Source organism: Vitis riparia, chromosome 10 (genome assembly GCF_004353265.1).
Source record: "Vitis riparia cultivar Riparia Gloire de Montpellier isolate 1030 chromosome 10, EGFV_Vit.rip_1.0, whole genome shotgun sequence".
Classification (NCBI taxonomy): Eukaryota; Viridiplantae; Streptophyta; class Magnoliopsida; order Vitales; family Vitaceae; genus Vitis; species Vitis riparia.
The window spans coordinates 7440182-7468072 of NC_048440.1; the positions used below are offsets into that span (position 1 = coordinate 7440182).

The following is a 27891-nucleotide window of genomic DNA, read 5'->3' on the forward strand; positions in this document are numbered from 1 at the left end:
TCTTTATTACTACTAGTCGATGAAAATTTTCTTTCAATTTTAATGGTATATATGAGAGTAGATTTGAGTAGAAATGAAAAGGTAGTTTGAGTAGATTTGCCTTTTTAAGTTTATGTAATGGTAGGTTTATAACTACTTTCTGAATAAATGTTGTTTAACTACTTTCTAGATTTGTGTTTTAAGGTTTATGTAATGGTAGCTTTATAAATGTTTTGAGGTGAACAAAATTTTTAAATTAAAATAGTTTTATGAGGTCCTTTATCTTTTCTCATAAAACAAACATAGCTTTGAATAAGGTTGTACATCTTGGGTATAAGGAAGGGTTAAGCATGCGGTTAGAATGATACAAATTTGGTTTTTCTTACAATTCTTAGTATTGTGAGGGGTTGTCTTAATTAGTAGTTACTATGAACTAGAAGATGAACAGTTTTGTTGAGAATCATTTGAGCTTGGTTTATTTGCTCGTATCCATATGAGCTTGTTTTTATGCGTGTTGTTTCACCGGAATTTTAAGTTCAGCTTTGTGCTTAATGGTTTGTTGTATCTTGTTGTTACTTTTGTCAATCGTTGAGATTTATAGATGTTTCTGAGAACTAGCTTGTTCATTATGGCAATAAGGAATGGTAATTATTGAAATGGGTCCCAAAAGTAATCTTCTAATTTTAATGTTTCTGTTATTTCCATCAACGTAAGTTTGTCTGAAGTAACACTTATTGAATGTATATAACCTAACTTTTTAGAATGTTATGGCTACAAATTACATCCTTTTAATGAAGTTGTGTTTTGAACAAATAATTTGAATCTTTACTTTGAATTGTTTTTCTAACTTTTCCAATCTATTATTTGAAGGACCATTAAATCTATAATAGGTTCTTTCCTATAGTAAATTTGATTTGGAATGTGAGAGTGATTGACTGTACAAATCCTATTGTTGACAACTAGAATGCTGACTGTTTACTTTCATAATAACATGATAATTAACAAGTTGTTCATTCTATACATTGGTTGCCTTTTCCTTAGTGGCACTGGATTTGGGAAAAATAAGTTGAGACTTGCAAATTATGCAACTTTATTGTGGTGTAGAGAATTTTGGCACTCTAGACTATGTCATGTTTAAAGTAACTTCCCTTTAGTTATTTCTACTCAAATGAGACATGCACGGGAAGGTGTTCATTCTATAATTTCCTCGTATTTTAAGAATTTTGGAAGTTTGGAGTATCAATTATTTGGAAAACTTCTTTTTGTTCAACAGAGGTTACCTGGTCAAAGATTATACTTGAAATTTGAATCTATATTGTTAGTCCATTACTAAACCACTGAAGGTTTGTTAGGGACTGTATGGTCAGTATGTTGACCTTTGCTATTGTTGTTACTGGACTTTAGGTACTACCTTAACCATGCTTAGGTACTACCTTTATCAAGCTTAGGTACTACCATAGTGAACCGTAGGTACTACCTTAGTGCAGGTGTGTGAATTGTGATTGCTTAACACACCTCAAAATTTCAAATTCAAGTATTTCATAGAATGACATATAGTTTTTTGTTTGTAAGTAGTCAAGTAAGTTGTGGTATTTCATAGAGCTTATATTTTCTTTTATTATGAATTGAACTATGAAAAATGAATTGAAAAAGGTTTGGTTAGAAAGGATTCCACTTTAGAAGACAAACAAATTTGTATTCCACATCGGGGAAATTTTTTTAAATATCTTTCAACGTTCTTCCATATAATGTGAAAATGAATTGACTTATTTATAATTTTATTTAATTATTGTTGTCAGGTTTGTCTTAAAAATTTACTAAGTACAATGCGTGATTTAATAACGTTACCAATTTTCTGTTTGATTGAAAAATAAAAGTTTGAAATGCCTAAAAATTTATACAAAATTAACTGAATTTCACATGAAATTGTACTTTGGTTTGATATGAGAGCTATGGATTTAAAGACCATGCTCCTAATTGCTCTTGCTTAGTGTCCTATAGTTCAGTTTGCCTTTACTTGGTTTCCACTCCAAATTTATTTTAGCTTTTACTCGATGGCCCTATTGCACTTTCTAATAGCTCAACTGAAACTAATCATAGGAGATTCCATTTTAGGTTATTTGATTTTGGACTGGTTTTGGTTAGCTTTTACTATCATCATGTACTTTACCTATGAAACTTAATGCATCGTAGTTACTATCTTACTACTCCTTAGGTAGTAAGGTCCATTTGGTTGCTCCCCTTAATGCACGTTGGATAAATGTTCCATTTTTGTACTGAAGACACATTTCATAAAAACTGCATGCTAGATTGGAGCATGGCATTATTCTGTTATAATTGGTTAGTCAATTGGTACCTTATGTAATCATAATAGTGTGAAGGTACTACCTGAATGTACATTAGGTACTACCTTAACATACCTTAGGTACAACTTTAATGTCCTTTAGGTACTACTTGAATGTACCACATTGTCTCCACATTTGGGAACTTTAACGATGCACTCGAGCACAACTTGGCTACTAGCTTCGTAAACACTCTATGGTTACTTTGTGAATCCTAGGTACTACCATGGTCAATCTTAGGATGTATCTTTGTCATTCAATTTCATCCTAGTTTGATATAGAACCAAGCCATTTGGCTGAAAATGACAGTTTCTTTAATTGAGCATGGCATTGTTATGTTGTAATAGGTTTGGCATCCCGTTCACCTTAGGTAATACCTTATTGCACCTGATTGACTACCTTAATGTGGCTAAGGTACTACCTTAATGTGCTTAAGGTACTACCTTAATGTGCCTAAGGTACTACCTTAATGTGCCTAAGGTACTACCTTAATGTGCCTAAGGTACTACCTTGGTGAACCTTAGGAGTACTTCCTTACTGCAACTTAGGGACTATGCTAATGAACTTAGGAGTACTACGTTACTACAACTTAGGGACTACCATTGTGAACCTTAGTTATTATCTTAATGGAGGTTAGGTAGTGAGTTCGTGAACCTTGGGTTGTTTATCAATCCCAGGTAGCACCTTCCTCAACCATAGGGCCTACGCTTGACATTCAATTTCATCATAATTTGAAGATGAATCGATATATGTCCAACTTCTGCCCTCAGTACACAATGTCTTGAATTGTCCATGGCATTATTACAAAATAATATATTTTTTAGAATGTTCTCCTTAGGTATTACCTTAATGCACTTCACTTACAATCGTCATTCACTTTGGGTACAACCTTAATGCATCGTAGGTGCTATCTTACTACTCCTTAGGTAGTAAGGTCCATTTGGTTATTGCCCTTAATGCACGTTGGAGAAATGTTGCACTTTTGTACTGAAGACACATTTCTTTCATTGCATTATAGATTGGATCATGGCATTACTTTGTTTTAATTGCTTAGTCACTTCATACCTTATTTAATCATAATAGTGTGAAGGTACTACTTTAATGTACCTTAGGTACTACCTTAATGTACCCTAGGTACTACCTTAATGTCCCTTACGTACTACCTTAATGTACCTTATGTACTATGGCATTTCATTGTGATTTTGGTCAATATCGGTATTCAATTGTTGTCACACATATGTCAATGATAAGGTTTTCCATGATTGTGCACATTACTTTTTGTTTTCCATGTTATGAGAAATTAAGGCAACAATTTTTTTCCTTAGCCCACCGAACATGAGAACAGTGAAATGAACTCTTGATCTATGTAACCTGTCAGACTTATTTCACATTTTCCTTTCATCATGTACTTGCCTTCAATGCACTGTATATGGCCAACATTCAGGACTAACCAATGTTGATGCCCTGTAGTCCCTGTATGTAGATTTTCATCCACATCTCTTTAGTACTATATAGATGTGTATATAATTATTTGGTACTATAATGATGGCATAAGTTTTATATGACAACAAATAGTTGTGGCATACATGACTTTGAACCTTTTTCCAAGTATGTAAATTTTGTTTGAACTCCACATTTGTTGGGTTTCCTTTCTTCATATTTGTATCCTTCTTGTATTTGGAACTTTCCTGAACCAATGTTAATTTCAGTTTTAATACGTATACACTACACCTTGCTTCACTGGCTCTTCTGCGGCAAGGGATGAAATGTGGATCTAGTGATGGTGTCTTAGACTAGAATGTTATTGGTGCCTTTATTTGTTATTTGGGTGTTGAGGATTTTTCTAATCACAAACCTCTATGTAACTTGTCTACTTTCATATTCTTGGTGCTTTAAATTATATGTCAAAACAAGTAATGATGTTAATGTTACCAAAACGTATTTGGATATATGATTTGCTGCTTTGGGAGAATTTTAGGACTCTATAGTTTATACTGATGAATTGCATCCAACTACTCTTCTCAAAGTAGTTGTTTGTTTAATTGATTTATCCACGAACCAGTTTTCTTTATTACAATTGTACCTATAAATAGCTAATTCTTTATCTTCTTCATAGAAATTGAAAATTGTATAATCACATTTTAATATCTACATTGTACTATCCAGTTTTAAGCAAATTATGCTTTGTTTTCATCATCCCAGTGATAGAATAGTCATTTTGCTAATGTATTTGATCCATTTTCTTGGATCATTTAGAAAAGAGTGGATATTCAACTACAATAAGCAGTATATTTTAGAATTGGAACAATAGAATTCTATTTTCTTTATTAGGCTTGACCATGCCCATGTTTGTCCCCTTATGGTGCAGCAGTTCATGAAACAATAGGATTCTTATATCCTCATTTGCTTGATTACATAAGACAAGCTTCTTAATCCTTTTCCGATAGATTCTAATTGCATTAGATTGGTGTGTTGTAAATTTAAAGATGCAACATCATCACACTATAGACATTTGATTTTATAAAGCTCTATCACTAGATACTTTACACCAGTTTTTGATATTATATTGTTGATCATTCTTTGGGTGTCTTCAAATTTGAATTAATTTAATGAAGTAGAGAATGACCATGTCTGATTTGGTTGAATTTCTTATCTACAATAGAGCATAAGTTTCATTCTCTTAATGCTTGGGCTTGAATTTTTGCATCCTCACAAATACTCTCTATTCACAATCTTGGAGCCTTGGAGGGCTATTAAAAATAGTTGGCATGGAACTTCTAGTTATTTAGAACCCCTTCTAGAATCAATATCAGAAATTGCTACTCTTGACCTTGATGAAGACATAAAGGTACAAACAGAAAGAAATATAAATGTATATATATTCTTTTAAGATAGATGTTTATATATTTTGTTATAATGAAAAGTTTTTTGTTTATCATACTATTTTCTTTTTGTAATTAAAATTGTATGTCCTTTTTGGTAATTTATTAATATTAAAAGTGTTTTTATACTTATACAACATATTATAAAAAAGCACTATTAGAATCATTTTTCCTGATTCTCATAAAAGTGTTTTCCACATAAACACTGCAAAAGGAAACACTTCCAATAAAAACACTTCCATTAGAATTACTTCCAAACAAGTTTTAAGTGTAATTGCCTTAAAGTGATTAGAAAATTGTTCTACTAATTTAGGATACATCTATGTTTTTCATAAATAAAAGTTTCAAAAATAGGAAGTAATAAAACCTTTTTCTAACTCAAATGTGTTTTATGTGAATAAAAAAAAATAAAAATTGAAGCAATTTCTCTTAGTTTTGTTAGTCTGGTGGTCTATGAACATTGTCTATCCTCAAGAACTTCTTTTAGCTTTATGTATATCTTCCATATGTAAATATATATGCATATGAATATTTCCAGTGCACCAATTGAACTACTATATAAAGATATTTATGACCATTAATAGCTACTTGGCCTGCCGTAGTAGTAATTGCCCATACATCATAATTGCATTATGCATAATTTTCTATCTCTATGATATTCATAATGTTGCACAATTAGGCGTCACAGTTACAAAGCATATGTTAACTCTATTTGAACTTATTGACTAAACAATTGTACAAGCCACTAATAGGGAACATTGATAAGAGTTTGAATCAAATAGACATATATAAATTTTCAAACTCGTTGACAGAATACAATGCAGGGAAACACAAGTGTGTGGTCTTTCTACTATGATATTGATAGAGCTTGTATTAGGTTTGGCCCCTTTGGTGGTCTTCACATTGCGAACCTTTGGAAAATATCCAAAACCACAATCAACTACTACCATGGCCAGACTCCAATTATCAATATTGTTCTCTTAAGAGCTGCTTGTTATTCTGTTAGGTTGAACACAAGTAAAAAAAATTGCCATACTTCCAATTTATCTTGTGCATTCATGTGGATGACATGTTCAAGTAAGCATATCTTACTTTCAAATAGAATGAAAAAAAGTTACTACTCTTACTGTTGGTTTCCATATGTGGACAGTAATTCATCAAACATGTCCTACTATCTTCAAATAAATGGCATAGGCAATGGCGTAGGCAGAGCCTTCCATACCATTCATCAAATACAGGGGAAAACAAGATGAAATATCCGTTCACTACATATGGCATATAAATGCTTACATGGCAAAATTCATACTTTCCAATTCTATATTAACTCCATTTGTGCCGATTTTTTCTTATTGTCATTTGAGTCTAATTTATTTTCATCCGTTCTCTCCTCAAATCCTGTCTGCTTTGCTTCATTTGTTTCAACACCTTAAATTTTTGTTTCTCCAGTTTTTGAAATCAATTCTCCACTTCCAGCATTTTGTTTCCCATCTTCGGAATTTTGTTCGTTGTGTATCTGAAAAAGGGAACCGAAACCAACCCAAAATCAAATAACCTAAAGTGGAATCTCCTATGATTAGTTTCAGTCAAGCTATTAGAAAGTGCAATAGGGCCACCTAGTAAAAGCTAAAATAAAATTGAAGTAGAAACCAAGTAAAACTACACTAAACTACAGGCCACTAAGCAAGAGAAATTGGGAGCATGGACTTTAAATCCATAGGTCTTAGATCAAATCAAAGTACAATTTCATGTGAATTTCAGTTAATTTTGTATAAAATTTTAGGCATTTCAAACTTTTATTTTTGAATCAAACAAAAAATTGACAAGTTTATAAAATCACATTTTTTTACCTAGCCAATTTTTAGTCCAAACCTGACAACAATAATGGAATAAAATTTTAAATAATTCTAGCATTTTTCATATTATATGGAAGAACCTTCAAAGATATTTAAAATGTTTCCCACAATGTGAAATACAAATTTGTTTGTCTTAGTGGAATCATTTCTAACCAAATCTATTTCAATTCATTTTTCACAATTCAATCGAAGTCCCAATTATAAAGCATACCGCCCAATTAAAACCACAAAACTTTATTACTTTTTTTTTTTTTTTTTGTGAAAATTGAGTTGAAAATAAGTAGATTAATTAGTATAATTGAAAAAAAAAGCTAAATTTATCATCTTTAGAAGGACAATTCAAACAACTAAAAAAGAAGTTTGGAAACAAGATCAAGATATACAACCAATGATAGTAAGCTCTAAGATCATAAACAGAATAAGCAACAAAGACAATGATACAAATGAACCAATTTCCCAAAAAATCTGATGACAACACAATTCCTGGAAAGTAAAAAAAAAAAAAAAAAAAAAAAAAAAAAAAAAAATCTCTAAGTACAAACATATCTTTAACCAAAACACCAATTTATCATATATTTCATTCTATAAAAAATGAACCAAAATACAAGAAACCCAATAATAAAACACTTGAGCCCCTAAGATGTTCGCACCATCCAAACAAACCCATAAATGAGAACTCACCTATGATTGATTAATTGGAAAACACGCACAAGAGGGAAAACTCCAGTTCTGTTTCTAGAAACCTTAACAAAATTCCAACTTTGATGATGCCTCTCGTTCGGTTTACTTCAAAGTATTGGGAAGATGGGCATTAAGTTCGACTACTCAGGACGTTAAGAGACAACCAAGTTTGGCTACTCAGGATGTTAAGAGACAAATAGATAAGTCTGAGAAGATGGGAAGATGGGTATCAGTTCTGTTTGTTGGACGTGAAGGTTTTGGCCGATTTAGATTTCAAATGACCTTCCAAAATGGCAAGTTTTTGAGATTTTGGGTTAGGGAAAATCTCATATTTGGTTCCTGAGAAACTAAAATGCAGATTTAGGGCTACGAAAGTTTCTAAAAAGAAACTCAAATGCAGATTCCAGTTTCGGGTCAAGGGTTTTTTTTTCCTAAAATAATCGAGAGAGATAGAGACAACCAAATGTTCAGATTTGGGAGAGGCAAACGAGAGAGGAAAAACTATCAGATTTGGGAATTTTAGATCCGGTCGAGTTGAGACATGTAACCCATATTTCAGACAAAAATTTGGTTTATATATATATATATATATATATAAAACAATGGTTGACGTGGAGGCTATTTGGTTGCTGATGCAATAGACATTGGGGGGCAATTTGGGCAAAGAAAATTGACTTAGTAGAGAGTGCACAATTCTCATATTATTTTCCCCATTAATGATTGTTTTCCATATTTCAAAAACTTGGGGTTCGAAAATCATATATTTTATAAATAAGGGTCCTCAAACACAAGTTTCCTTTTTTTTTTCCTTGTCTCGTTGTTCTTCATTTGGAATTGAAATAGTTAAATGGAAAACTAAAAGATCAAAGTAAAAATTGATCTATTAGAATTTCAAGCCCCTAACTTTTTTCAGATTTTTTATTTGAGTTGCAAAAATTTTGATTGTAACATATAGTTTTCTCAAAAGTATATTCTACATTACTAAAATGAAATAATAAAAATATGTACCAAAAAAAAAACAACAAATAACTTGCCTAGATTGAAGCAAATTGAATTTGGAGCAAAAAAACAAATTGAAAAAGTTTGAAGCAAATTAAACAAGATTGAAGCAAACTGAATTTATGGTAGAAAAGCAAATTAAAAAAAAAAAAAAACCTGGTTATTGAAGGACTACCAATGTAAAATAAAAGCCCGAATTATGAAGGTAACAGTTTTGCTAAAGCAAAGTGAAAGTATATATCTATATTATAGGTGTTGTGTGGAACGTCGCATTGTGCATGGATATGTGTTTATTTGAATATTACATGTGTATGTTATATATTATATGTATTTAAAGTAATAATAACTCTTTTATGCTTTCTAAGCAGCTGGAAGTTTGAATCATTTTTTGTAATTTCAATATTATAGACAGTGGTTACTGTAGCTTTGAACATGCTAGAAAAATTTTGAACTAAGACCTATTGCAGTGATTTGGTTAAGGGCACTACACGTAGTAGAGAAATTGTAAGGCAAAAATTTTGTCTTTTCTTTAGCAAACTGGCAGAAACAACACCTAAGCTTTGCTTTTGCATGGTGACTTGTTCAAAGCAAACTCGTTGATTTCAAAAGTTTGATGTTTGCCTTGTGTACTTTTAAAAAAATCCTTGTACCAAAGTTTATTTTATTCCAAATAATGAAATATATACATTTCTTTCAGTCATTTAAGACATTTTCACTATTTGAATGAACTCCATCTTATCTCACAATAAATTAGGACACAAAGGAAGTAACTCACTTGGTTTTTCGATTTACAAGGAAAAGTTTATGAACTCGCATCGTCTTTAGCAATAATAGGGAGAAAACAATATTATATCATCAGTAAATATTTTTTTTAAAATTATAGTAAATTAAGTTTCCTGATTTGACTTAATTACAAGTGATGGTCTAGTTAATTGAAGAGTAATCTATGCTATACAATTAGTTATTGTATCGGAGGTAGGTTGTTAATCAACTCTATATGCAAAGAAATAGAGAAATGGTTACAAATTATATTCATACTCAAAACTAGCAATGTCACCATATTCCAGAATTTGGAGAAAATTCAAAACCCAACTAAAAAATCTACTATATTCTTGTAGGTTTGCAAGAAATTACAAGATTCAACTGAAAAATTAGAGTGAATCTATCATATTTTTCCAATAAAAAAAATGTGAAACCTAACACAAAAATCAACACGAGTTCAGATTCATGAGAGACTCTAATTTTCTCAGGTCCCAAACAACAAAACTCCAAAATTCAAGTGCCTAAAGCCACCATCTTCTCAACAACCAAACATATTAAACAAAAAACAACCAAAACCAAGCACAACACCAAACAAATTTATGACTTGGGTTTCCCCAAATGAAAGAAATATTAATTGAAATAAAATATAATTCGTATATCTTAGAAATCAAACATATAAAAACTTCATTGTCTCCAATCCATCGATCTCTATAGTTCTTAATCTGTTTTTCCTCTCCATTGTCTTCCATAAATTTGACTTTCTTCCTCGTCTCTTTTGGCATTGAAGTACACTCTGCAGTTGCTTCATTTTTTTGGGTTTTGGGTTTAGCAGTGGTACTGAACAAAATAAGAAGAAACCTTAATATCCAGAAGAAGAAGAAATTAGGATTCCTGTGGTGTGAATGAATGAAAAACGAGTAAATATCTAGAGAAAATGTGGCTAAAAAACAATCACAAGCATTTTTTTGGGTCTTGGGTTCAAGAGTGGTGTTGAACAAAATAAGAAGAAACCCTAATATGTGGAAGAAAAAGAAATGATTCCCGAGGTGCGAATGAATGACAAACGAGTAAGTTTATTTTGAAAAGAAAAAAAGTTTGCAAGTGATGTGGGGCAAAAGAGGAGGCATACTGCAAAAGGAATGACAACCAAGCAAATCTTTAATGGAAATATGGGTAAAAGATAGTTACAACAAAACTGTCCACATTCCGACTTTCATATATATAAATATATATATATAAAAGGCAAATACCATTATATTTTATTATGAGCCCACTTAGATTTCATTTTATTCATCTATTCTTATAAAGTAGCTGCATAAATCAAATGAATTATAAAACTAAGGGACCATAAATTCTTTTTCCCAACTTAGGAGTAAATTTTTTTTATGCTTTACTTTTTAATTTATATGATATTAAAGTTTTGTTTTGGAAAGGGTTTGTAAACAATTATTTTTACAACAATTTAAAGTAATTTTATGCTATTTTCAAAAAGAAAATTGCTCAATTAACATGATATATATTTTTTTAATTATAAATGGAGTATTTTCTTTCCATGATTAATTAACATGATATTGTAAATAAATAATTTAATCATGAATTGTATAACATGTATATATATATATATATATATCAAAAGGCAAATACCATTACATTTTATTACGAGCCCACTTAGATTTCATTTTATTAATTTACTCTTATAAAGTAGCTGCATAAATCAAATGAAATATAAAATTAATGGACCATAAATTCTTTTCCCCAACTTAGGAGTAACTTTTTTTTATGCTTTACTTTTTAATTTTTTTGGTATTTAAAGTTTTGTTTTGGAAAGGTTTTGTAAACAATTATTTTTACAACAATTTTGGAAAGTAATTTTATGCTATTTTCAAAAACAAAATAGCTTAATTAACATGATATTTTTTTATTTATTATAAATGGAGTATTTTCTTTCCATGATTAATTAACATGATATTGTAAATAAATAATTTAATCATGAACTGTATAACATGTTTTCATTTGTTTTTTATTATTTAACCAATAATAACCAATAAATAGAACATGATTTTAAGGATTGTTATAGGTATCAATTTGTTATAGGCATCAGACGTTGTAAATTGACAACTAGTGGTTGAAGTTGTTGTGGATCATACTTATCAACCCACGGTAAAAAAATATGGATATATCCTATAACATAAAATTTGATAACTAGTGGTTGAAGTTGTTTTGCATCATACTTATCAACCCAAATAAAAAAATGTGTATATTCCTATAACATAAAATTTGTTAAAAGGAATGAATTATGTAATGTATAAATTTTATTAATGTTAATTTATTTTCATCTTGAGTTAATTAGCTATACTTAGATGTTATAAGTTCAATAATAGAACTAAGGCATCATCATTAGCATTGGCATATAAAATCACCTACAAAGATTGTCTCAACCTCTATAGATATAAAAACAATAGGTTTATCAACCGTAGCAATAATCCAATAAATATGAAGTTTACACAATTTACCTAGCTCATAAATTACTATCCTTTCATAAGTCTTATACCAACCAACATCTACATATCTTTTTCATGTCAATGATGCAACAAACTGTCATACTCCAAATTGAATCACCTAAAAAACAAATTAAGGCTCAACAATTGGAATTCATGGCCTATGCTTTCAAGATTCTCTAAACAAACTGTCATACTCCAAATTGAATCACCTAAAAAACAAATTAAGGCTCAACAATTGGAATTCATGGCCTATGCTTTCAAGATTCTCTAAACAAAATCTTGAATTTTGAGAGCGTAGAAATTGGGGCAAAGTAATAGGGTTTGATAATAGTAGTGGGTTCAATTCAATTCAAGATATGAGCTCATTGGATATTTCTAACACTTCAATCGCTATTTCAAAACCATTCATAGGAGATTTTATATGTCTTTATTGGATAAACCCACATGCTTCAAAAGACGTGGATCCACCTGCTAAAATAAGATCCTGAATCTAGTCTTTAATGGTTAATAGGATAAAGCCCTTAAAAGCATGAGATAATATAACAAATGAGTTTTTAATTTCCACCATTTTATCCCTAATTGCATTGATATTTATTTGAGTATTTAAACCTACATCACTTGCATTGCATATGACTTGGGTGCATTAGAAATTCTACAAAAGATCCAAGTCATGGTTCCTTACAAGTTAATAAATTGTTCACAACCGGTTCATGGAGTTAGATAATCCATCTAAGGTTAAGATGTACTACCTCCTAATTGGAGGGATGACTTGTCTTGATCATTGGGATAAGTTTCCCATGGTGAATGCATTAGTGTATATGGTTAAACATTAAACAAGACCTACATTGAACCATGACATTGGTTATTGAGTAGACATAATTTTACTAAGCTACTATGTTGCATAGACTTTCAACCTTGAGGGAATGTTTACGGGTGAGATCTTAAGGAAATCATATATTCCATATGGATTGGGTCACTATTCATTAAAACATGTAATAATAGTATTCTTAATAAATACATCATGATATTTTATGGGATTGAAATAATATAATCCCTTAAGTGATTCTAAGAACTTGTGATTATGAAATTTGTGACGTTGTAATAATTCCTTAAGTAACATTTAACATATGTCTTATATGGATTAGAGTATGTCAATTGATCACAAAATAGGAAGACCTGAGACTCAAGGATTGTAGAAGTAATCTTCAAAAGTTTATAGTTTATGTTGGCAACCCTAGATTACCCATTCCCATGCCTTAGATCTAATAGGGTACATACATCTATCCTTAGGGCTCTCTAGATCTAATGCATCGGAAAATAATGACTTCAAAAACCATTATAGAATAAAGATCTAGAGAAAAAAATGCTCATACTTGGATTTGGATGTTCTTAGGTCAATTCATTGCGGTGAAGAACATTCCTAGAAAAACAAGAGAATCTCTTCTCATGTTATTACCCACGTGCGCGTCTTGTGCATGGGGCATGTGCACATTCTGTGTGGTTTTTGTACACCTAAGATCTTTCGCCTGATGACTCTTCTTATGTCTAGGCCTTGAGATGGTGGAGATCTTAAGAGTGAAGGCTAGGGTTTTCTCTCTGGACTGAAAGGGAGAATTGCAGGACATAGAAACCCTAACCCATAAAGGGGTACTTATAGGCTTCCTACTAGGCTTAAGTGACTTAAGCCCGTGGTGGGCTTGGGTCACTTAATCTAGTCCAAAAATGTTGCTAATTGATTAATTAACCATAATAGACCCTAATTAATCAATTAGCCTAGTCCAAACATGCCACTCACTTATCCTTATGCAACCTTGTGTAATTACCAAAATGCTTTTATACACAAAAGTGAATTAAAAGCCCATACAACCCTCATAAACCATGCCATCAAGGAATATGAGTTTAGAGTGAGGACCATTGAGACCCATAGGAGTACTGACTCCCTCATAATCAAATTTTGAAATTGACTCAACATCCCACTACAAAGAGTCAATTGCACTCTAATACCTTATGTATATTACAACAAGACACTAAGTGCTCGGGTCTGTGACCTACTATCTACTGCATGTAGACTCCCCATGAACTGGTATTCGTAATCTACTAAGATAGTGTTATCACTTATCAAGATTACTTCTCAAATCCTTGAGTTATAGATTCCACTTATTATATGATCAAATGACATATTCTAGCTCTAAGGAGCACATGTCAAATACCACTAAAGAAATTATTGTGACCACATATTTCATGATCACATGTCATTTGGATCACCCAAGATAACACACTGTCTCAATTCCATGAGATATCAAGGTGCCTCTATTGAGAATACTTGTTGCCACTAACTCCATCAATAGTGACTCAATTCATAGGGATATATTACCACTTTAGGGTTTCACCCATAAGTCAAAGCCTCCTATTGATTTTGGCACAAACTTAATATCCTCTCAAGGTTGAGAGTCCATATAGTATAGTAGCTTGGTGAATCATGATAATTGATAGCCTTGTGTCATGATTCACCGTAGGTCCAATCCAATGTGCATCACATACACTAGTGCACTCACCATGGGAAACCCATCTCGACGGCCAAGACAAGCCATTCCTCAAATTAGGAGGTAATGCACTACAATTTTTATTAGATTGCATAAATCCATGAACTAACTATGGATATCTTATCTACTTACAAGGAACCCATGACTTGTATCTTCAGTGCAACTCCTAATGCACACAAGTCTTGTACAATGGAAGAGTCATGGGCTAAATACTCAAATTAATGTCAATACACCAAAAGAGATAGCAAGGGGATAGTTAAGTCTAACTTTGTTACATCATGTCTTAGTTTTAAGGGCTCAATCCCAATAGTTTCTAGCTCATTAGATTATAGACATCAACTTATGAAGAGTCTGCATGTAGTGGATAATAGACCACAAATCCAAGAAATTGATTAAATTGTATTTAATCATTTTTCATCTTGAGGTAATTTTATCAGGCACTAGAGTTCACTTGACCATTTTTAGTGGAGTATTAAGTAAACTTTAGAACTAGGTTCCAAGAAAGCCAATATTTTTCCTATGGCTCCCAATGGTCTTTGTTTGAGCAAACAATTTTCATGAACATAAAGATTTGAAAGAAATTAGAGATTTGATCATATGTATGCATAAGGGTGTTTTGGTAGATCATATGTCTATATAGAGGTATTTTGGTAAAAATGTAGGATTTCACATGAACTTACAATTATTCATTTTAAGATTTTATAGAAAATTAATCATTTATGTATATAAGGGTGTTTTGGGAAAAGTGCAAGGTTACATAGGATTTAATGATTAATTATTTTGGGTTTTTTCGATTTTGGGCTAACTAATCAATTGAAGCTTAGTAAGTCAATTAATGAATTAAAACCTAGTGGGCTAAATTAAGTGACTTAAGCTCAAGTTGAGTCAAAGTCACTTAAGGCCATAACAATGACAATATAAACCACCTTAGGGTTTAGGATTAGTCAATCTATTCATTTCATTCTTTCATAGAGAGAGCCTTTGCCTTCATCGCTCTCCCTATCAAGTGTAGCTACTCTACACATCTGTCAAGAATCAAAGATAGAGCCATTGGATGGAACATTGTGTGGATTTTGAAATCATCTTCATTGGTTGGATTTGAACTTGGAACATCCACATCAAAGGTATTTTTTTTTTTTTTTTTTTTAGCCTTAGATCTAAATTTTTATCTTTAAATTTCATTCCTTAAATCTAGTATCCCTAGAATTTTAGATGCATGCACCCTTGTGATCCAGGGCTTGGAATGGAGTTTTCTAGATATTCCAACAATTGGTATCAGAGCCTAGGTTAGGGAAAAGCGTGTTAGATCCTTTCTAAGGTGTGCTCATATCTATTTTGCAGAGTTTTAAATTTATTACATGGCATAAGGGATAAACACATAGAATTATATTTTGATTCTCTTATTACAATAGATTAGATTATAAAATTGTTTGAAAAGCATAGGCTTTTGGTCTCTTGTAATTTTTTTTTTATTTTTATTCTTCCATAGAATAATTATAAGCTCTATGGTAAGAGCAAAAAAAAATTTCAATGTAAATCTTGTTATTGTTTTATGGTCATAATCCAAAATCAAATCCTATTTTGGAATATCAATCAAGGCAATAATTGATATTCATAAGCTTTGGAAGCAATCTAAGCATGAAATGATGGTTCTTTTCTAAGAAGATCCAAAGAAAAAGCAAACAAAAACTATGGCAACACATTAGCTTTTTCTTTGACTCAAAATCCGAGTAGTCTCCCATAATTTTCATGAGACAAGCAACATATGTTTTTGAAGTTTAAGAAGCAAAAAATTTGATGTTTTAAACAGTTCGAAAATTGAAGTTAAAACAAGGCAGATATGACTAATCGATGCAAGGTTGTGAAATGGTAATGATACTTTGAGATTGAGTTTGGGGCAATTTCTTTTTGGTAGTTTGGGCTCATTTTTGTACCCCTTGTTGGCTTGTTTTTTGGCATCAAAGTTGGATTTTTTTTTTTCTTTTTGGCATGTTTTGGATATTTGATTCTAAAAAGGAAATCTTCAAAATTATTCACCATAGGATCTCTTGGCCATGAGACTCATTTTTATTTACTTTTCATATTCTCTTATAATTTCCTTATATATGTCTGATTATATTTGGATATAAATTTGTGTGAATATGTATGCACATAAATAAATATGGAATTTTAAGGTAAACCTTATGGGAATAAATATTCATGAAATTACTTACAAAATAGATATATTTATTTAAATTGTAAAATGTATGAAATAAGGAAAATTTTATTTTATGGAAAGATTTTTTGAAATAGGTTAAGAGAAAATTTTCCTTTAATAAAATTATTGTTAAAGATTTTGTTTTAAAAATCTTCTCAAAATATCTTTAAGATATTTAAGAATCAAAGTTTTCCTTTTTGAAAAATGTTCTTATTTTCTAAATCTTAAATATGGTATTTTCCTTATTGTACAAGATTTCAATTTAAAAGAATAAATATAAAATATTTCATGATAGATAATTTATTATTAATTAAAGAAGTTATCAAAAAGGACATTACTAAAAGTTAAGGTTTTGGTAATTTTAATAGAATAAATTATTGTAAAAATAAGATTTCAAATTTAGAATATTTATTAAATTGAAAGGTATAGAAATTAAGAAAGTTTTATGGGAAAATAATTTGAATTGTGAGAGCTAAATTTCTTTTGTAAAATTATTCTCAATTATTTTAAATATCTTTCTTAAACTTATTTTATGAGAATCCTTGAAGAATTAAATATTTCATTATGGGATAAGGTGCTCTCAAATTTTCAAAAATTTCATAAATTGAAAGTTTGTTTATTACATATAGTTTCTAATTTGGAGAATAAATATTTTAGAAATTTTCATAGTCAATAATTTACTATTAAAGGACATTACTAATTAAAAATGTTGAAGGAAACTTAGTAATCTGAAGAAAATAAATTTCTTTAAAAATATTTTCAAGATAAAATATTTATTAAATTGGAATTGTGTAAAGAATGAGAATTTTATGAAAATAAATTTTAAATTTTGAGAGTAGTTTCGTTATCAAAATTATATTTTTTTTAATAAAATACTCTTATAAAAATTTTAAATTTTCAAGATTACATTCTCCTATTACACTAGGCTTCAATTAGGATATCAATATTTTTTAAATTTCTCATAAAAGATGACTCATTCATTAGGATAACTACTAAAGTTTTAAAGCTTTTAATTAAATCAAAATATTAAATGAAATAGGGTTATAGGTAGGCGAATAGCCTCTAAGATCAAGCCCATCTTGATTTGAGTCATTACCACCCTAGTGGTGGATAGGTCCAAGGAATCAAGGGATGTGGAACTTAAGGCTCATCTTAATTTTGGGTCATCATTACCCTTATAGTGGGTTGAGTCAAGGTATCAAGGAATATGGATTTTCTTAGGAACAAGACTAGATGTATTAGTAGTGGGAGGAACCACCCTAATAGTGGGATTGTTTATAGTGTAAAATGGATGTCAAAGATCTTGGTTATACACTTAACTTAAAATAAGAAAGTGGTTTACCCAATGTAGGGACTTTCACTTTCATGGACTAAAGGCTAAACTAAAAGGTATGTTTATCTTACTTTAGGAACTTTTCTAGTTTAAGGTAGGGAGATCAATTTGAGAAAGTTTCTACCTTTACCCAATCTAGGCTTGATACTTATGATAATAGGATATTTAACAAAGAATATGTAGTCATAATAGTTTTACATTTGTTAAACTATTATTTACTAGGAATGTTTAACATTTAATGCATGCTTTTAATTTTTATTTTTATTTATAGATATCATCTCATATAATTTTATTACCTTTGTTTTGAGAATTAGTTAATGGACCAAACCTAACTATATGGATTGGAAAGTGATTGGAGCCAAAATATGTGCTCTAATAGCACATATTTGATATGATTTATGCACTATAAAACACTCAAATCATCCAACTTGACCAAATCGATGTTAAGGCCCTACCCATGAGTTTAACTTGTATTTTTGAGATTTATCTCAGCTTCAAAGGAAGAAAATGATGCAAGTTGAATCATTTTATATTTTGAAAAATCAAGAAAGGGTTAAATGAGGAAATGAGCGAGTCAAGACTTATGGACTACGAGGAAAGGCAAGACGAGGATATCAAGAGTTTGGGAGATGAAGAATGACTATTACAAAGTAAGAAAGAAGGCACACAAACATGGGAAATGAGGCATGAAGTAAGATTCATCAAGTTGCATGGAAATTTAGAACTCAAAATCTGTTGGCAACATGTACTTTGATTTTGAGGAAAAATTTGGAGTATTTATTGAAGTCCATTTTAAAAATACTATATGTTGTTTTGAAGCTTGTAAAGTTTAAGAAAAGGAATGAAAAAAAAAAACTTTTAGGTAGTAATTCCTTTATGGTTTATGGCAGATTAGAAAAGGAATGTCTGAAATACCTTAAAAAAAGTACATATCATATTCTCATTATTGAATATATATAGTGGATAGATTCAAAGCTCACTATCTTTAATTCTTTATAGGGTTTTCAACGAGAGTGAAGGTTATATGATGGGGATATGCTTACCTTAGCTTCAGTTGCAAGGTTAGTTATGGAAGCCAAAAAAAGGTATTATCTCTTTTATAGATCACTTCATTATCATGTTTCCAAGTGTTGAGAATAATCATATCTCACTAAAAGGAAAAATAGCATAACACTAACCAAATATTTGGTTTCTAATGTCAAAAGAAATTAATATAAATAATGCCCAAAGATTGATTAAGTTAGGATCATTAGACATAATAATTATGAAGGATCTTCCAATCTGTGAATTCTCTATAGATGATAAAATGACCAAAAGGTTCTTTACTATTAAAGGATGTAGAGACAAGGAATGTTTAGAGTTAGTGCACATTGACTTGTGTAAACCTTTTTATGTTCATATTCAAAGAGGGTATGAATATTGAGTATATTTACATAATGCATATGAAATTCAAATGCCTTGAATAAATTTGTAAAATTTAAGGTAAAATAAAAAAATCAATTAGATAAACATATCAAGGCACTTTGATTTGAGCTAGGCGGTGTGTATATGTTTAGTAAGTTTGATTCTCTCCTTAGGGATTAGGGGATTATATCCAATTGAGTGTACTCGAGGCTTCGTTGCAAATGAAATAGTAAAGAGAAGAAATTGAACTTTGATGGATATGGTGAAACCGATGATAAGTTTTTCATCACTTCCCATATCCTTTTCAAGATATATCTTAGATACCGTCTTATCTCCTAGAGAAATGTGGACAAATCTTAAACTTACTTTGCGACATTTTTGCATATTAGGTTGTCCAACACGTGTTGAAACTGAAGGTAAACATATAGTCAAGATGATCATAAGGTATTTATTGGTACAAATGTTAGACTTTTAGAAAAAAAAAAAAAAAAAAAAAAGTATATGATAAGTGTAAGATCTCAGGTGCTACCAACTTTCCTAAAAGCAATCATTGTTAGGAAAGGCACATACCCTATCCTTATGGTGCATTCACCCAAGCGCCCACAACAAACACAAAGGGAGTTGATGGACGCGGCCAACCATTCGATCGGCCAACAATCTTCTCTCTCTCTCCCCCAACAACACCCTTGGGGCTTGAACCTATGACCTCAACTCTGATACCACTTGTAAGACCTCAGGCGCTACTAACTCTCTTAAAATCAATTGTTGTTAGTAAAGACACATATCCTAGCCTTATAGTGCATTCACCCAAGCGCCCATGGCGAACATAAGGCGAGTTGATGGACATGGCTAACCCTCCGATCTACCAACAATAAGTAATAAGGGAAATAATATATGAACTAGAGAAAACGAGAAGATTGTCTAACATTTGCACTAAATTTATGATTAGTGAACACATTCATTCCATTCTTTCAAAGAGAGAGCAATAACCTCCATCTCTTTGCCTCTCAAGTGTGTAATCATTCTACACATATGTTTTATTTTTCCCATATTTTGTTAGATACATGAGTACTTTCAAAATTTATGTTATATATATATATATATATATATATATATATATATATATATATATATATATAGAGAGAGAGAGAGAGAGAGAGAGAGAGAGAGAGAGAGATTTATTAAAATTGACCTTTCCATGCTAAGATGTTTGTAAAATATCAATATCAAATAAATAATACAAAAGAACATATCTACAATTAATCACAATATATATGATGACTAGTTACAATTTATCTAATGATCTTACACAAATTGAAATTTATCGAGGATGTAAATCAGTAATTGAAACTTCATTCACTGAAAAGTGGATTGAGATTCTCATTTGAGAACTATGCTCCACTATCCGTGTGGTTCTTTACATTAAAAATCTAGGTCGTGAGGGACTAAGAAGAGGGATATAGTAGCTATTGAGCATGGAAACAATCGATGTCATTGTTGGCCTATTGGCTACACTTTCTTGTACACATAGTAACCCAATGTGCAAGTATCTTATTATTTCATTTCTTAAATTAGTCCCCAAATTTGGATCAACAATATCTATAACCCTTCTTTCATTCCAATGTCTACAAGCTTGCAAGAATTTATATATTAGAATATTGGTAAGTACTCTGGATTGTAATTTCCTTTTTTAGGCCAGAAAGAAATGTATTCTATCCATGTGCATACTTAGAGGGTGTTTGTTTTTTTTAGTTTTTTTTTTTAAAGCAATTTGCTTTTAGAATTTAGGTTTGTTTTTCTATTTTTTTTTACTTATTATAAACTTTTTGCTGAATAGAAAAAATCAAATTATTTGACTTTTTCTAAATGAAAAAAGCAACATGTTGATTTTCTTTACTTTTTAATGCTTAATGGGAATAAAATATTACAAGGACAAACAACTGAATACTTAACACTATTAAGCATTAAAGTTCTATTTAGAGTTAAGTAAAAAAACAAACACCGCCTTACATAGGTTACAGGGTGCTCTAACTCCTCTCCATTATCAAAACAAATCATTTGGTCACTTACAATTTCTAGAATTAATACACCAAAACTATATACATTTGACTTTGTAGAGAATTGGCCTCAATATGCATATTCTGGAGCCGTATATCCACTGCATAAAATGATGAATTAGACCCTAATTCAAATCCATTGGCAAAAGAGCTCTTGAAGATAAAGTTATTTTCAAAGTACTCAATATATGTTCTTTTACATAGAAATGATGTCTCTCTATTATGCATGCAAGAACTGTCCTATTTCTTAAGACAAATCAATTTCTTTAACATCAATAACAAGGACATCATAATATTTAATATTCAATAGTTGTGGAATGATTTACTTACTATGTTCCCACAATTTGACTCTCATTAGCATGAATTTCATCCTTTGAAAACAACCTTGCCATACCAAAATCTAAAATTTTAGGATTCATATCTTCATCTAAAAGGATATTGCTAGCTTTGAGGTCACTATGGATTATTCGAAGATGAGAATCTTCATGTAAGTAGAGAAGTTCACGTGCAATACCTTTTATGATTCTATGACACCTCTCCCAATCCAAATGTTCCTTATTAGTGGATGTTCATATGTACATATAATAACTTAGAGCTTAAATGAGTAGCTATTACTCTACTACTTATAAATGAGAAGTCTCCCCTCTCATTCTAGGCAAAAACCTAGGAGTCTAATTAAATTCCTATGTTGAAGTTTGGCCAACAGTAGAACTTCATTTTTAAATTTTGGTTCACCTTGATCAGTTTTCTTTTATAGCCTCTTCATCGCTATTTCTTGTCCATTTGAAAGTACTCCCTAAATATGCATAAGATTAAAGTCAAGATTGAAAGTGATAAGCTAATCTATGAGTACTATTAGGAGTTTGCAAATATATTTTACCTTGTAAACATCACCGAATCCCTCCTTTCCAAGCTTATTACCATTTGAAAAATTGTTTGTTGCAACTGTAATAGTATTGAAGTTGAATTGTGACGATTCCACATTTATAATTTCATCATCTTCACAAAAAGTAACTATATCAATGAGAGTTTTGGTTGTACATTATGTACGCTTTAGTGACATTTAGAATATTTACTAGAGAAATACGAAGTTTTATGAGCTTACTTTCAACTTTCTCTTTGCAAGCCCTCCTCATAAAGAACCATATGAGAATGATAAGCAAGACTATAATTGTAGGAACCTCTGTAGTGATGAGGACAATTCTAGATATGTTACTCTTCTTTCCTGCATGAATTTCACAATTGTTTTTTGATTAAAATTTAATGACTACAATGCATTAATAGTAGTCCCTTCTTGATGCAATATATATCTCCAATACATATAAAGTACAAAAATTAGTATTTATATTGATTTTTTCATTTTGTTTCTATATATATTATGAAAAATATCACATTAACATATAAAAGAAAAAAATGATTAGAAAGGAAAAGATAAGATTAGCATCATTGATGGAAAAAAAATCAGTAGAACTACTAAAGGAAACTTTAAAACAAGAGTGTTAATATCACATAAGATAAAATTCATGTCTTATTTATGCCATGTGAGAATCAATCTATAACTATTGTAAGCAAGTAAAATCATCAACCAACTTTAATCCTTATTAGCTATTTGATGTAAGGTAATTTTTAAAAAATATATGCCCACAAGCAATAATTTAATTATTTATAAAATATATTTATTTTAATGTAATTAAAAAAATTTAAAAGTAGTTTAAAAAAAATTAAAATTTCAAAAACATGTTAAACAGGGTGGGACAGGGTGGGGTTGGTATGAGAAGGGGATGGAAATTATTTTGAATAAATAGGGTGGGGTTAGGATAGGGCGACCCGTCCCGAACCCACCCCATTGCCTCCCTAGATAAGACTATGCCTAGAAATGACAATGGGGTTAATTTTCGTTCCATATATGTCCTCGACATGGTTAAGCAATCATGGATATGACTCCATCCTATTAAGCATGCTATTTCTATATATATATATATATATAAAATGCAAGTTTGAAATGATAATAAGAGAGAAGAAAAATTAATTACCAGGAGGGATGGTTGGGTTGGTCGGTGGCTGCGAAGATGAATTTGCAAAAGGAGACAATGTTACTGTTGTTCCATTGGTTTCAAAAAAGGGGTCTGATTCATATCTTATAGTGCAACTCGGTGTAAGAACTCTTCCACCTTCCCTCCCGCCACAACACGTTAGAATATCATCTAATGCTTTTCTCAAGCAAACATTGCATAAATGTTGAGATATATCTAGAGTGCACTGCATCAATCCATACAAGTTCCTGAAGTCTGTTACTTTAACTTCTTCAATAGAAAACATGTCCTGAGGAGATCCTAACACGGCTCTTGTCACCAGCTTGTCCATCAAATCTCCCAAAATCCTATTAATCCCATCTGAATCTGAGTGGATGGCAGTTGGACTCTCTACAAACTCGCTAGGCCTTTGTTCCATGTTTGAGGATGTGGTGCGGTTGGCATACCACACCATGCACACGTCTTTGCCTATTTCTGGTTTGGGCACCGATTTACTAGGTCATCACGGGTAGCCTTGACACAATCTTCGCATAATTGGGGTTTGGTGTCCCCTCTACATAGGAAGATGCCATAAACCCTGTCATCAGGGCTCAGGCCGGCAATGGTGTTGTAAAACTGGTCGAGGCGACTAACATTAGCAGATATAAAAGAGAGGACGATGTTAGGGTTAGTGGAGCATGCGTTGGCGCTGCAATTACCCGAATCTACACACGCATGTTTTCTGAAAGTGAATTGCACTTGAGCAGTACCGAGTAAAAGGCGAACGGTGATGGCACATAGGAAGAAGAGGATATTAAAAAAACCGGCCCATTTGTGCCATGGCATGATTTTAAAGGCAATTTATGTTGGAATATTTTATGTGTGGACTTACATAATCAATGTGATAATGCCATAAATCAGTGTTATTTTAATTTTTTCATTGTGGTCCATAATGGGATTGGACACATATTGTTGCTTGATTTTTTATGGGCTCACCCTAATTCACTTGATTGGCCCATTAAGTCAAGTTGTTCAAATAATGTGTGTAATGTGTAATATATATATATGTATGTGCATTTGGAAGGTGTCATTTCTTCTTCTTGGAGAGCATGCACTGCACACATGCACACATTTGGATTGAATTTTTGGGGAGGAAAGGGAAGAGCTCATTGAACTCTAATTCTCGTACCATCACGGACCTGGAGCAGCTTCTTGGATACTAGTGAAGGAAGAAATGGCTTTCCATGGCATAAACCAAGGTAACCAGTTCATTTTTTGTCGTTCAATGCATGCTTAAATGTTTACATGTGATCCTATGCTGTTTAAATTCTCTTCAATTGGTATCAAAGCTAGCATGGATGACATTTGAGTTGCAATTTTGGGTTTTTTTATTTTTTATTTTTTTTAGGGGTGAGATCATACCAACACTAATGCACCGAATCCCATCAGAACTCCGCAGTTAAGTGTGCTTGGGAGAGAGTAGTACTAGGATGGGTGAATATGTGAAGACCAATTATAACAAGATTGATAAGGCAGAAATGACAACTTACTTGAAGCTTCTCACAACCACTATGTATGATGGAGTAGGTGGGGTTAGAGATCACACCATCAAGTTAAAGCACTACTTCAACAAGGCAAATGAGATGAAAGTGGAGTTAGGTGAAAAAATCCTGAAATGGTTGACACTTGAGTCTCTTCCTATTTCATTTGATGTAGTGAAGTTGACTTATAATGCCTTGAAGGAAGAATGGACTTTGGAGGAGTTGATGTCTATTGTGGTACAACATGAAGTCTCACTAAAGAAAAATGAGACTCATTCTCTTGCTCTTGTTACTGACCAAGTGAGCAGTATGAAGAAAAAACCTTCACACAAGAATTTTAGGGGTTATAAGTGATTACTACTCAAAAAGTGCTATTTTATAGCTTGTAATTAACTCTTATTAAACACTTTTGAGTAGTAGTTATCACCTTTTAACCCAATTAACATATTAAGGACCCTTGCAATCAATTCTAATCAAATTGTGTTAAGTTTTGGTGTTTTGATAGCTTTTTGATCACCAAAGCAATCCGAGATTGAGGATAGTTCTTTGGAATCTATGGCAAAACAATGGAAAGCTCAGAGACATGAAGAACCGAAACTTTGAAGTCCTTTGCCATAAGCAAATCTGGAATGCAAGGAGCAAAAGATGTCCGGACAGGGCGTCCAGACACACCATTGGATGGTGGCAGAAGTCAATGATTCATACAACACATCCGGATAGGAGATGCTATCGTCTGGGTGTGATGTTCACGAGTGCCGTGTGCTTCTCCCTCTCGGAGTCGGGATAGAGAAGCACGCCACATGTCCTCTTGGGGAATCCGGATGAAGTTGATCCGGATAGCCTTGTGCACTCCGTGTCATTCGGGAGAGGGGTCCCTACACCTTACACACGCAGACGGTCCCCCTTGTGACATAGCTTCTTCCACCCGGGGGAATCCAGATGGAGTTTATCCGGATAGCCTTATGGCGCGGGATATCTCACAGCCGGATGGGAGAAAATGACGTTTCAACTTTCTCCGGTCAAACATATTCGTATCCTCTGATAGTGCTTACCCGGAGAGTTTTTCTCTCAGTATACAGTGCAGCGGTGTTCTCCTGAAGCTTCCTGATATATCCGACCGACATCTTGAGTTATTTTCGACCGACATCTTGAGATATTTTCGACCGACATCTTGAGATATTTTGCTTTAGATATTTGTTGTCTAAATCCCCAAAGTCTCCTGATTACTACTCAAAAAGTGCTATTTGATAGCTTTTAATTAATCCCTTTAAACACTTTTGAGTAGTAGTTAGTGCCTTTTAACCCAATTAGCATGTTAAGGTCCCTTTCAATCAATTCTAATCAAATTGTGTAAGTTTTGGTGTTTTTGTTAGTATTTTTTATCACCAAAGCTATATGAGATTTAGGAGAGTTATTTGGAATCCTTGTCAAAGCAATGGGAAGCTCAGAGGTATGAAGAACTAAAGCTTTGAAGCACTTTTGCCATAGCAAAGTGGAAATGCAAGGAGGGGAAGCAAAGAGAATCCAACCATGAAGCATTCTTGATGACAGTCACTGCAGCCACTTTTGGAGCACTTCCTGATGTCCAATTTATGCATGCTATATTTCATTTGAAAGCTTAGGAAGTCAACAATCCAATGCTTCAAACTGTGTGCAATTCGGAGTTGAAATGAGGAAGTTACAGCCTTTGGAAGATGACTGCTCCAAACTGAAGGAAGGCTTCAGAAAAGTGCTGCGAAATCACCATTTTGTTGCGGAATGATTTCGCAGCCTTTTTGTACAGTACCATGGATTTCCCCTGAAGCTTCACGCCGCGATGGAAGCCAAACACCACAAGATGGAAGTCAACTTCGCATAGGTGTTGAATCAGCCTTTTGCTGCAAAGAAATTTCGCAGCCCTTCATATGCACCTGCGAAATTTCGCAGACCTCATTTTTCACCTGCGAAATGGTCCTTAGTGCTTCCCGATATTTGTAACCGACACTTGGAGATATTTTTCATTAGATTTTTGTTGCCTAAATGCCCAAATTCTCCTTGTAAGCCACCAATTATAGGATTCCTTAGCTTTTAAGTTAGGAATTTGGCTAAAATATCCATGTAATAGTTGTAAATGTAATTTTGGTATAAATAGAGCCCGAGGAGCCTGTTTTGAGGGTGATGAACCTTTTGTAAGTTTCAAAGAAAGTAATATACAGAGCTTGAGCTTTACCTTACTTTCTCACTTTGATTGTGTTTTTTATTTATTTACTAAGTTATGCACTCTCTGAGGAGCTTTCCCCAGAGAATGAGTAACTAAACTTTTTAGTTCCTTGGAGTTAAGGTTGCCGGGAAAGGTTCCAAGTGCAAGAATCAGAAGCTCTGTGGTTTCAGCTATGAATGAAGAGAAAGTGTGTCCCGTGAATGGTTTCTAATGTTTTTAGTTAACTTAAAACGCATTGGAGTCACCTGGGCCAACACTTGGTAAGGCAAGTGATCTCTAACCATGGAGATGCACTAGTTTACCCCTTGCGAGCCTCTGGTAGGTGACTTGAAGGTAGGATTTTCTAGAATTGCCAACACTTGGTAAGCTTTTGGACTCTAAGGAGGCATCCATTAGTTATCTCTTGCGAGCTTGTGAAGGGAAGTCTAAGGTTAAAGATCACCTTGAATGGTAAAGGCTAGTGAGAGGCTCAAACCATTGCAAGTTGCATCAGTGAGAGAATTAAAGCTGAAATCCAATTGAGGGATGCATTTGTGCAGCACCTGTTAGAGAATTGACTTTATGTTAATTCTCTAATGTGAGGAATTGAGCCAACTGACCGGAGC

General features: G+C 32.2%; 1 pseudogene; it reads right to left on the reverse strand.

Moving 5' to 3' along the window:
* Nucleotides 1–20209: 20209 nt before the first annotated feature.
* LOC117923045 lies at nucleotides 20210–23984 on the reverse strand (annotated as a pseudogene).
* Nucleotides 23985–27891: the final 3907 nt, after the last annotated feature.